The 13,350-nt window shown below is 45.9% G+C and overlaps 1 protein-coding gene across 2 annotated transcripts in view; it reads right to left on the minus strand.

The window, feature by feature from the left end:
- LOC144604614 (tumor necrosis factor receptor superfamily member 5-like) overlaps positions 1 to 13,350 on the minus strand; it is a 78,939-nt gene that overhangs the window by 61,675 nt on the left and 3,914 nt on the right. Inside the window, exon 1 of one of the 2 annotated variants that reach the window (XM_078419232.1) lies at positions 11,244 to 11,271. The exons of the other annotated variant lie outside the window; for it this stretch is intronic. The gene's annotated coding sequence lies outside the window, so the exon portion shown is untranslated. Of the gene's footprint in view, positions 1 to 11,243; positions 11,272 to 13,350 lie in introns of those variants that run through there. 2 annotated transcript variants of the gene reach the window in all.

The following is a 13,350-nucleotide window of genomic DNA, read 5'->3' on the forward strand; positions in this document are numbered from 1 at the left end:
GTGATCATGGATGATCATTCTCAATCAGTATCCCGTTCCTGCTTTCTCCCCATACCCCCTGACTCCGCTATCTGTCTGGCAGATCACAGACGGTCCAAGAGTGCTATCTAGCTCTCTCTTGAACGCATTCAGAGAATTGGCCTCCACTGCCTTCTGAGGCAGAGAATTCCACAGATTTACAACTCTCTGACTGAAAAAGTAGTACGGGTGTCAGGGGTTATGGGGAGAAGGCTGGCGAATGGGTTTCAGAGGGAAAGATAGATCAGCCATGATTGAATGGCGGAGTGGGCTTGATGGGCGGACCAGCGATATGCATTCTGCAGCAGGTGAACAGGCCTTTCGACAGGCACATCAACATCACTGTTATACTGACCATCTACACGCATCTATTCTGATCCCTTTTATTGGGTCACTTGATCTGTAGTCTTCTACTCCTCTGTGAAACTGAGCCAGGCCTGCCGGGCACAGGAATGGAAACACCAGGCACAGTCAACTGATGTTCCCAGCCCGCAGACTGTGTCACATTCCCATCTAAAATGACAGTCGCAATGCCTTCAAAACAGGCAGACTTACTTTACTTTGGCCACACAATGTTAATGACCAAAAATAATGGTCCTGACTGCAACCAAACATACAAAGTAATTCTAACTCTAAATGTACAACAGGAAAGCCCTGCCAAATTGTTGGAATTCAATACAAAACATGACTGTGGCTGAAGAGAGACACACAAAGCTGGAGTAACTCAGCGGGTCAGACCGCATCTCTGACTGACTCTCAGTCTGAAGAAGGGTCTCACGCCCAAACGTCGCCTGTTCCTTTTCACCAGAGATGATGCTGTCTGTCCCGCTGAGATACTCCAGCATTTTGTGCCTATCCTTGGTTTAAACCAGCATCTGCAGTTCCTTCCTATACATACTTGTGGCTGTCCTGGCTGAGAGGAACCTAGCAGTGTCATACCAAAGACACCAGGCACTCCGCTAATATTACAACGGTCGACTTTACGCCACTTGTTCCATGTAGTGTCCTGCACCTCTGTGCTGAGCACCTCTTTGAACAAACCTGATATTATGCTGGGAGAAAACATTTGGATCAGCCACACACAAGACTTCAACTGAGGACATGAAGCAGTTGGAAAAATGTAGCAAATTGATTTACTTACTAGACTAATAGTGCAAACATTAAAAAAGTGATGTTGACTCTAAATATAGATCAGGGATGCCCAGCCAAATTGTTGGAATTCAATAAAAAGCGTGCTAAAGGCAGGCCTGGTTACGAAAACTGTGGGAGGGAATAACAGGCCTTGAACTAATCATCTGAAGACCTGAATCGAAATCCCACCATGGCAGCGACGACAAGACTGTAGACTGACTGGCTTTATACCAAGGTATTAAACTCTTTCTGAATTGCAAGGCTTCTCAGGGAAGTCTAGGATGATCAATGAACACTGCTTGTCCTGGTAAAAGAAAGCCTTGCAGGTCAGGAGAAGGGTCTCGACTTGAAACGTCGCCCATTCCTTCTCTCCAGAGATGCTGCCTGACCCGCTGGGTTACTCCAGCATTTTGTGTCTATCGTGCAGGATTGAGTTGGAATTTCCTGGATGACGAATATCCTCCTGGCTTCTGCTGTGGACTGTACAGAGGAAACGCTATGGATCCATTAAAAAATGTTTTTATTTACTCTGATGTGAAACTTGATAGAAACATTGCCAATTGCAGAAACCAGGGGGATTGGCTCGGTGAGACAGCTGGAAGAGTTCAGTTCAGTTGCGGTACGAGGAATATTTCCAACTATAGCTGCAAAAGCTTGCGAATGAAAGCACAACAATAAACAACTGCGTGAGCCTTCGTACATCCCGTTGGGCGACCACTCTTGCTTGCATTCCCTGCAAAAAGCGATATCTCAACCAAATCCTGGTTTTTAATGTGATGATCCTACTTTTCCTCATCAAATTCTGGCCAACCAGTCTGCCTGGATGTTATATGTCAGCAGACACGACCACAGGATCATAATTCAGCTCAACTGTGATGTCCTCTGTGATTGATTAGTTATTATGCCAACACTTTTTTTAATGATGGTAAGCTGGTCTGAGGCATTGCAGGGATCAATTCACCTGAAGGACGGCACAGTGGTGGAGCTGCTGCCACACAGCACCAGATACCCGGGCTTGATCCTGGTCTCGGCTTCTGTCTGTGTGGAGTTTGCACGTTCTCTCTGTGACTACGTTGATTTCCTCTGCGTACTCCAGTTTCCTCCCACAACCCAGGGTCGTCACGGTGGCGCAGCGGTAGAGTTGCTGCCTTACAGCGAATGCAGCCCGAGAGACCCGGGTTCCATCCCGACCACGGGTGCTGTCTGTACGGAGTTTGTACGTTCTCCCCGTGACCTGCGTGGATTTTCTCCGACATCTTCGGTTTCCTCCCACACTCCAAAGACGTGCAGGTTTGTAGGTTAATTGGCTTGGTAAATGTAAAAAAAATTGTCCCCAGTGGGTGTAGGATAGTGTTAATGTGTGGGGATCGGTGGTTGGCGCAGACCCGGTGGGCCGAAACAGCTGTTTCTGCACTGTATCTCTAAACTAAACTAAACTAAACCCAAAACATGTGGGTTTATTGGTTAACTGAGCACTGTAAATTGTCCCTAGTGTGGACTCGGTCGGCCAAAGGGCCTGTTTCCATGCCGTATCTAACAACGCTAATTTAAACGTTGACCTGATAATGCACCTGCAAGATTTACATCTTAAATGCAACCGCTGTTACTCTTCTCAGGAATACACTTGAACCCAATTTTGCTTTCAAGGTTTAAATCTCGTGAAACTTGTGAAAAGCAGAGCTGGAGTTTGAGAAGATCACAGCAACTTCACAGAGAGTCCAAGGGAAATTCCAGCTCCCGTTGTCAGAGGCAGCCACAGCTCAGTTGTTAGCTCTGAGTCAGAGCCCGAATCACAAGATTACAACTCCAATATCTCACTCCAGAGACTAACACAAGGCAGAACAGGAAGAGTACGGCACTCACACATGACCTGAAACGTCACCCATTCCTTCTCTCCAGAGATGCTGCCTGTCCCGCTGAGTTACTCCAGCATTTTGTGTCTACCTTCGATTTAAACCAGCATCTGCAGTTCTTTCCGACACACTCACACATATGCTGTCTTTCAGATAATTGGGAAGTCGGAGACCCTGGCTGCTGTCTCAAGTGGACACTAATCAGATCAGCACATCTAGCAGACATACACGCAGTACTTAGTGCTCAATCAAAATGATTGAAACATCTCCACCCCCTTTCCACTGAGACTGTTCCCTTCGCAACTCCCTAGTTAACATCCCTTCCCACCCAAACCACCCCCTCCCCGGGTACTTTCCCCTGCAACCGCAAGAGATGCAACACCCGTCCCTTTACCTCCTCCCTTGACTCTGTCCAAGGACCCAACAAGTCTTTTCAAGTGAGGCAGAGGTTCACCTGCACCTCCTCCAACCTCATCTACTATATCCGCTGTTCCAGGTGTGGACTCCTTTATATCGGTGAGACCAAGCGCAGACTCAGCTAGCGATCATTTCGCTGAACACATCCACTCAGTCTGCCTCGGCCTACGAGATCCCCCGGTTGCAACTTCAACTCCCCGTCCCATTCCCACACTGATCTTTCTGTCCTGAGATGCTCCACTGCCACGCAGAGTGAGGCCAAATGCAAATCGGAGGAACAGGACTTCATATTTCGCTTGGGCAGCTGACAACCCAGTGATTGATTTCTCCAACTTCAAGTCACCCTTGCATTTTGTGTCTACCTTAATGAAACTGAAAATAGTCTTCTTGACAGCCCGTTACTGTTTGTGTGAGGCAGCCATGTGAAACCTGCAACGCAGAGTCATGGAGTGACGCTGCAGCAACTGAGACCGCACCACTCTTCCCAACACTCTCCATTTTCAGCATCTGCAGTTTGATGGGTTTTCACATCCAGGATGAAGTATAGCTGGTTGATTCCTATATTACAGCAATGATCTCACAGTACTTCACTGACATGAGGACCCTTTGAGCTCAGGGGACCCTTTGAGCTCCAAAGACCATACAGGTATGTAGGTTAATTGGCTGGGCAAATGTAAAAATTGTCCCTAGTGGGTGTAGGATAGTGTTAGTGTGCGGGGATCGCTGGGCGGCGCGGACCCGGTGGGCCGAAGGGCCTGTTTCTGCGCTGTATTTCTAAATCTAAAATCTAAATTGCAACTCCTAGACTGTGGAACAGCATCCCTCTCCCCATCAGAACTGCCCCCTCCATCGACTCCTTTAAGTCCAGGCTCAAAACCTATTTCTACTCCCTAGCGTTTGAGGCCCTCTGAGCCTATGTGCTGTTATGTTTGTGCGCCATTGTATGTTGGTTCTTAGTACCTGAACCGGTGTACAGCACTTTGATCAACGTGAGTTGTTTTTAAATTGTGCTATATAAATAAAATTGACTTGACTTGACTTGACTTGAGAAATGCAATGAGGTCAGCTTTTGTAAAATAATAAATCAGAGCTATTCCTTGCAGCAAGTATTCTATTATTCTTCAAGAGAGATTCTTTCAAATACTTTCGGACATCTTCCATCACCTATGGAATGTTACCACCTGGATATGTCACGAAACCTGTGTGGTGTTTGCATGTTCTCCCTGTGACTGTATGGGTATCATTTGGTTAACTTGACACTGTGAATTGTGTAGATGAGTGATAGAATGTTTGGGGGGAAGAGGGAATGGGCACTGGGAGAGTTAATGGGAATTTGGGGATAATAGAATGACCTCGGGTCGGATTGGGGTAGGGTAGGATTTCTACCTTCTCGGAGAGAAACAGGAGCATGAAAGCTCAGATATCCGTATTTAACAACAGCTTCTTTCCCACTGCTTTCGGACTCTTGACCCAACACCTGTTTCACACCCCTTTCCACAGGCCCTTCGGTCCACTGAGTCCACGCCGACCAGCGATCATCCCTTGCACTAACACTATCCTACACGCTAAGGTCAATTTACAATTTTTTTTTAAATATTTATTTTTAATGAAGGAAAGATACAATACGAATGACATAATGCATTACATTCCCCTCCATTTTGTTTTTTATATATAACAACAAAAATAACCCTCAGCCACCCTCCCTGGACACCCCTTTGCAGCTGATGTGTTCACAATACATCATATCACAAATACAAATGCACAATTTGACAGCAAAACCTCTACATTCTTCCAAGGCGCAGGCCCATACATATCTACAACATGTCAGATGGTTCAGGATACATTCATTCATTATGCATCAGCCATCCTGTGAGGTAATCGGCAATTGTGTAAACAAAAATAAGTAAATAAATAAAAGTCAAACATGGCATTGCGGACATTTCACCGTCCGGCGCAGCCTGGAACATGGCAACGACAACAGCCTGACCGCAGGAGAAGACGGCAGGGGAAGAGAAAAAGACATTCTGGCCTTCCATCACAGTGAGGAGGGGACTGGAGGAGACTCACTGTGATGGATGTTTCTTTTTGGGGGGTTTTGTGTTGGTTGGGGTTGTGTAATTTGCTTATTTTATTGCTCTTATTGTTGGACTGTGGGTGACGAAATTTCGTCCAAAAAACTTGTTTTTTGGATGACAAATAAAGATATCTTGATCTATCTTGATCTTGATCTTGATCTTGATCTTGATGATTAAAGGCAGATCCCCAAGTACAATCAAGTGCCCTCAGTCAGTGGGTAGTTCTTTTAGGTTCTCAAAGTATGACAGAAAAGGTTCCCATTTTGAATAAAACTTTTTCACAGACCCCCTCAGTGTAAATTTGATCTTTTCTAGTTTTAGAAAAAAACATTACGTCCTCTAGCCAAGCGGCAGCTGATGAAGGAGTTGTAGATTTCCAGACCAGCAAAATTCTCCTACGGGCCAAAAGTGATGTGAATGCAACGATGTCAGACTGGTTTGCATTTAAACCCAATGTTCCATCTGTTACGCCGAATACAGCTACAAGTGGGCAAAGCCTCACTGTCACCCCAAGGACTTCACTGATGGTTTTAAAAACTACTGTCCAGTAGTCGACAAGTTTGGGGCGTCAATTTACAATTTTTGACCAAAGTCAATTGTAGGAGCCATTTATGCTTAATTCAGTTATTGTCATTGTGTTATGGCTATGTTTTAATATTTCTAGTTTATGTATTTTTTGCCTGCTTGTGGGTGTGACTTAATGCGTAATTGGGAGTGTCTAAATGGGAGGAGGCTAGTGTGTGTCGACAGAGGTTGTGGGTCAGTTTAGACTCGGAGGATGGTGAGCATACAGTTCTTTACCCCACGCGCTCGTACCATGCGCTCGCACCAGCTATATTTGTAAGAACCACACGGTAATAACTGCAAGAATTCTAGATATTGTTTGAAGAAGAAAGTTGATAAAGTACGGAAACTGATGAATTACTCTATGATTTGTGCTATTTTAATAAAACCAATTAATGAAGAAAAGAAGTTTGGAAGATTCGTTTTGTCATATCAGGGTGCGACGTGTGCGTAAGCTATAACTACATTTCATCCCCGAGAAGTAAAGGCTATCGAAGTGGGATTTCGAGATGGTATAGAAACTGCCAATACACCAATTAACCGACAAACCTGTACGTCTTTCGAGTGTGGAAGGAATCCAGAGCACCCGGAGAAAATCCGTGCAGTCACAGGAAGAACTTACAAACTCCAGACACAGAGCACCCTGTGTAGTCAGGATTGAACCTGTGCTGGAAGGCAGTAACTCTACTACTGCACCATCGTGCCACCCAGCACTTCAATATTCTTATATTTGTACTACTTCAGATTGCACTACAATCTTCACCATTCCACTGCTTTGCAATTGTTTTTGCATGTACACTGTGAGCTTCATGTGTACATGGAATTTGATTGCACACTGCTGTGTACAATAAACTAATCTGAATAATGTTTAAAAAAATGGGGACATGAAGGTCAGCACAGACTCAGACTCAGTGGGTTGGAGGCCCTGGTGCCGGGCTACATCAGAGGTGAATCTGTGCAATTCATCGCCACAGACGGCTGTGGAGGCCGACAATGGATATTTTTTAAGGTGGAGATTGCCAGATTCTTGATTAGTGTGGGTGTCAGGGATTATGGGGAGAAGGCAGGAGAATGGAGTTGGGAGGGAGAGATAGATCAGCCACTATTCAATGGCGGAGTAGACAATGGGCCGAATGGCCTCCTTCTGCTCCTATCACTGATGAACTTACGACCTTTCCATAACTACGCGGATGGTCGGTGCAGGAGGTTCTGACCTTACATACAACATGTTACATGGAAACATTGGCGGCACGGTGGCGCAGCGGTAGAGTTGCTGCCTTAAAGAGATTGCAGCGCCGGAGACTCAGGTTCGATCCCGACTACGGGTGCTGTCTGTATCATATCATATCATATATATACAGCCGGAAACAAGCCTTTTCGGCCCTCCAAGTCCGTGCCGCCCAGTGATCCCCGTACATTAACACTATCCTACACCCACTAGGGACAATTTTTACCAATTTTTACCTACATACAGCCAATTAACCTACATACCTGTACGTCTTTGGAGTGTGGGAGGAAACCGAAGATCTCGGAGAAAACCCACGCAGGTCACGGGGAGAACGTACAAACTCCTTACAGTGCAGCACCCGTAGTCAGGATCGAACCTGAGTCTCCGGCGCTGCATTCGCTGTAAAGCAGCAACTCTACCGCTGCGCTACCGTGCCGCCCTTACGGAGTTTGTACATTCTCCCCGTGACCTGCGTGGGTTTTCTCCGAGATCTTCGGTTTCCTCCCACACTCCAAAGAGGTACAGGTGAGTAGGTTAATTGGCTGGGTAAATGTAAACATTGTCCCTAGTGGGTTTAGGATAGTGTTAATGTGCGGGGATCACTGGTCGGCACAGATCCGGTGGGCCGAAGGGCCTGTTTCCACGCTGTACCTCCAAAATAAAAATAAATAAATAAAATGAAGGTTTGGTAAATGGCCATCTGCCTCTCAATCTGCTTGCCATTCAACTATATTGTTGCTGAACAGCTTCGTGACTCCTTTAAACCCTCATCCAACACCAGCAGTCCTGAAAGTTCCAATGGACTCAAGAGTCATTGACTTGCGGGAGAGAAAGATCAACATCGCTCACAGCTCGAGTCAGAAAGTGTTTCAGGTCTTGTTGCCTCTCCATTCACAGGAACTGTATTGCAATTGTTTTTTTAACATTTACCAAGCCAATTAACCTACAAAACCCGCATGTCTTTGGAGTGTGGGAAGAAACCGAAGATCTCAGAGAAAACCCACGCAGCTCACGGGGAGAACGTACAAACTCCGTACACACAGCACCCGTAGTCGGGATCGACCCGGGTGCAATTTTGCTTTTGCTTTTACCTCCTCTAACTAGAGCGGAAGTAGGTTTTCTCTAACCACGCTACTCTTCACCTTATAAACACCCCCAAGCAGGTCAGCATCAAAAACAACATACGGCAGAAAAACCGTGGTTTGCACTCATTATTTAGCCTTGCAAAGCCAGAGTCATCGCGGTGTGCCCTCCAGCTCTCCAATATATCCATCCTGCAGAAGCAGTACCCAGAACTAAACACAATATCCGAAGATAGACACAAAAAGCTGGAGTAACTCAGCGGGTCAGACAGCATCTCTGGAGAGAACGAATGGGCGACGTTTTGGATCGAGACCCTCCTTCAGACTGAGAGACAGGGGAAAGGGAAACGAGAGATGTAGACAGTGATGCAGAGATATGGAACAAATTAATGAAAGATATGCAAAAAAGTAACGATGATAAAGGAAACAGGCCATTGCTAGGTATTAGGTGAGAACAAGTTACAGACAATGAGACTGTCATTGTCTCATTGACAATGACACAATCATTGTCATCGACAATGGAGTCATAACCCACATTCAATATATTATAATTCCTGCTATTCTAAGCGTCAACTGCAGGATCTCAGGAAGAACCCTTTGAGGGCCATCCCTCTCTAGCCAAAACCGAGCGCTAGAGAGACGAGGATATTGGGTGGGAAGGATGTGGAAAGAGCCTTTTGTGTTATGAACACAAAGACGACTTTGAAGCTGGTACGACTTGGGTAGGGGAGGGATGGAGAGAGAGGGAATGCTGGGGTGACCTGAAGTTAGAAAATTCAATATCCAGGGTCATCAGGGGCCGGGATGGCCTGTGAAGGTACATCATTTTTCTCCGTTTGGAAGCAAGCACAGAGCTCCTCCAGGAGTGATTTATTCACAAAATGCTGGAGTAACTCAGCAGGTCAGGCAGCATCTCAGGAGAGAAGGAATGGGTGACGTTTCGGATTTATACACCTCCAAGATGCTGCCTGGCCTGCTGAGTTACTCCAGCATTTTGTGAATAAATACCTTCGATTTGTACCAGCATCTGCAGTTATTGTCTTATATTCCTCCAGGAGTGAGACGTCACTGCCACATGAATTACTCGGTCTCACTCTGCACGAAGAGTTGGTGTGCAAGCCCGCCCACAATTGCCGAGTGTCCGTCTGAGCTTTGAGTTTAGTCCATACGTGCCTCTCTATATTCGTGATGGCCTTCTGGAGGTCATACCTGGACTTCTTTTGTATGACCTTGGATCACCTCCCTTGTGCGCTGTAGATTTGGTCCTCGCTACATTGCAGATCACTTACAGGTTCATCCAGGGCTTTGCTTTTGCCTGCGTAGATGGTTGTGGTTATAAACTCCCCCACACATTCCCTTATGACGTGCAACCATGACGTGTTTGTTCAAGTCTGTTGCCAAGTTCATGACCATCGTGCAGTCTCCCATCCAGGCATCGCACGGTCATTCTTTTTTCTTTTTAAGAGATACAGCGCGGAAACAGGCCCTTCGGCCCACCGGGTCCGCGCCGCCCAGCGATCCCCGCACATTAACACTATCCTACACACACTAGGGACAATTTTTACATTTACCCAGTCAATTAGCCTACATACATGTACGTCTTTGGAGTGTGGGAGGAAACCGAAGATATCGGAGAAAACCCACACAGGTCGCGGGGAGAACGTACAAACTCCGTACAGACGGCGCCCGTAGCCAGGATCGAACCTGAGTCTCCGGCGCTGCATTCGCTGTAAGGCAGCAACTCTACCACTGCGCCACCGTGCCACAGAATTCTTCTGCCTCTCCTGGCCAGCCCTGTACAATCCTCTTCACCAGACCTGAACTCTTCAATCACTGCCTATGTGCAGGAAAAAGGAGCAGAGCCAGGTGGTCTGACTTTCCTTAATGGAGGCGAAGGAAGGAAGTATAGGTGTCTCCACTTGTGGATCAACAATGGCTGGGAGTGTTCGATCTTCTGGAACTGCAGGAAACATGCTGATGATAGTTTGGAGGTGTATAAATCCTCTGGTGCTAGCCGAACATCTGCTTGGGGCAGGATTTAGACTGTGGTTATGACGATGAAGAAGGGTCTCGACCAGAAACGTCACCCATTCCTTCTCTCCTGAGATGCTGCCTGACCTGCTGAGTTACTCTAACATTTTGTGAATAAATACCTTCGATTTGTACCAGCATCTGCAGTTATTTTCTTATACTAAGATGAATAGGCTTTTGTATGTAAAAGGGTGGCACTTCACTGCTAGATGCTCCAGGTGTGGAGAACAGGAGCTGGACAAGGCCATCACATTTAAGCCTCACAAAGAGTTTGCTAAGAGGCCGATCCCATCTCCTCTCTCTTGTGTCAATGATACCTTCTAGTTCATGCAATGGATTCAGAAACCTTTAGGATGGATGGCTGAAACTGGAGACTGGGGTGAGCCATATCTCAGTGAAACAGAGCGCACAGCAGTCCCCGTGTCCCTTTGGTAAAGCAATCTTGCCCGTGAGCCCTTAATCTTATTTTCTAGGGACGGGCCAAGAGTATGCTAGGAATGGAGGGGTTGTTCTCAGGCACAGATGTTTTATTCTTACTTGGGGGCCACTCCGGCAACCAGGTATTCAGGCACAAGGTAGGTACTGTACTCACTGTGCCTGCGTGTCCCATTCCCACACTGACCTTTCTGTCCTGGGCCTCCTCCACTGTCAGAGTGAGGCCCAACACAAATTGGAGGAACAGCACCTCATATTTCGCTCGGGCAGTTTACAACCCAGCGGTATGAGTATTGATTTCTCTAACTTCAAGTAACCCTTGCTTTCCCTCTCTCTCTGTTCCTCCCCCACCCAAGTTCTCTGACTAATTTCACTGCCCTCCTGATTAGTTTTATTGCCTCGTTGTCACCTTCTCCACAGCCAACGATGAACCATTCTACATTTCTTCGATCATCGTCTGCTTTGATCTGTCGCTTTCACACTTTACCCCCTCCATATCTCTTGTCCCGCTCTCCCCGACTCTCCGTCTGAAGAAGGATCTTGAGCCAAAACATCAGCCATTCCTTCTCTCCAGAGATGCTGCCTGTCCTGCTGAGTTACTCCAGCATTTTGTGTCTATCTTCGGTGTCAGGATCTGTGTGTCCATAGGATCATAAATGATAGGAGTAGAATTAGGCCATTCAGCCAATCAAGTCTACTCCGCCATTCTATCTCTCCCTCTCAACCCCATTCTCCTGCCTTCTCCCCATAACCTCTGACACCTGTACTAATCAAGAAGTTATCTATCTCTGCCTTAAATATATCCACTGACTTGGCCTCCACAACCTTCTGTGGCAAAGAATTCTACAGATTCACCACCCTCTGACTAAAGAAATTCCACATCATCTCCTTCCTAAAAGAACGCCCTTTAATTCTGAGGCTATGACCTCTAGTCCTAGATTCTCCCACTAGTAGAAACATCCATATCCACTCTATCCAGGCCTTTCACTATTCTGTACGTTTCAATTAGGTCCCCCCTCATTCTTCTAAACTCCAACGAGTACAGGCCCAGTGCCGACAAACGCTCATCATATGTTAACCTACTCATTCCTGGGATCATTCTTGTAAACCTCCTCTGGATCCTCTCCACAGCCTTCCTCAAGATGTGGTGCCCAAAATTGTAAGATTTAGTAAGATCGTAATTCATTTAAGGTTGTTAGTTACTGGACTAATTTCTGCCATTTCTCTTAGGGTTAAGAGTTTAAAATGGGAATATTTGTGATTATTCCATCCAGCTGCTGATAAACTGTCGCCATTCTCAAAAAAAATCCTAGTTCAGCAGTGAATCACTGCGGACTTTGCGTTGGTAAGGCTGCTCTAAGTACTTTAGGTTATGCACAATCGTGGTTCGATTTACTAAGAACAACTGAATATTTATTGTATATTTTTGTTGTTCGGGCATCTTATACGCCTGTAAATATGTGGCAAGTAAGAATTTAATTGTTCCAGTTAGTGTAAGAAAATAACTGCAGATGCTGGAACAATTAAGGTATTTATTCACAAAATGCTGGAGTAACTCAGCAGGTCAGGCAGCATCTCGGGAGAGAAGGAATGGGTGACGTTTCGGGTCGTCTTGAATGTGATCATGGCTGATCATTCTCAATCAGTACCCCGTTCCTGCCTTCTCCCCCATACCCCCTGACTCCGCTATCCTTAAGAGCTCTATCTAGCTCTCTCTTGAATGCATTCAGAGAATTGGCCTCCACTGCCTTCTGAGGCAGAGAATTCCACAGATTCACAACTCTATGACTGAAAAAGTTTTTCCTCATCACCGTTCTAAATGGCCTACCTCTTATTCTTAAACTGTGGCCCCTTGTTCTGGACTCCCCCAACATTGGGAACATGTTTCCTGCCTCTAACGTGTCCAACCCTTTAATAATCTTATACGTTTCGATATCTTGAATCTTGAATCTTGAATCTTGAAGATCTCCTCTCATCCTTCTAAATTCCAGTGCATACAAGCCTAGTCGCTCCCGTCTTTCAACGTACGACAGTTCCGCCATTCCGGGAATTAACCTAAATGCCACTATCGTATCTGCCTCCACCTTTCCCGCCTTTCCTGGCAGAACATTCCAGGCACTCCCAGGATAAAACGTTGCCCCTCTCACCTGAGATCTAGTCTTTGACATTTCCACCCAGTAAAACAAAATGTTCTGGCTGTCTAACCAATCTATGGTATCTTCAACGTCAGAATTTTCTCATCGTTTGACAATTATTTTCTTTCGTGGGTGTTTTCTTTATGAAGTTTAAACATGTCGGGACTTGTCTTCTATTTCTAATAGGAGAGTAGTCTCTGTTTAGAGTTTAAAGCAAGGCCCAGCTCTCTCCACTGTGAAGCCACAATTTCCTGTACAAGACTTGCACCAAACAAAGACTTTGATCCAAACAAAGGATATGGTTGTACAAATAATGATCACAGCATCAAGGCGTTTTATTATATTGCAAGTTATACGACACGGTGCTACATTTTAGCAAAT

The sequence above is a fragment of the Rhinoraja longicauda genome, chromosome 22, assembly GCF_053455715.1.
Source record: "Rhinoraja longicauda isolate Sanriku21f chromosome 22, sRhiLon1.1, whole genome shotgun sequence".
Classification (NCBI taxonomy): Eukaryota; Metazoa; Chordata; class Chondrichthyes; order Rajiformes; family Arhynchobatidae; genus Rhinoraja; species Rhinoraja longicauda.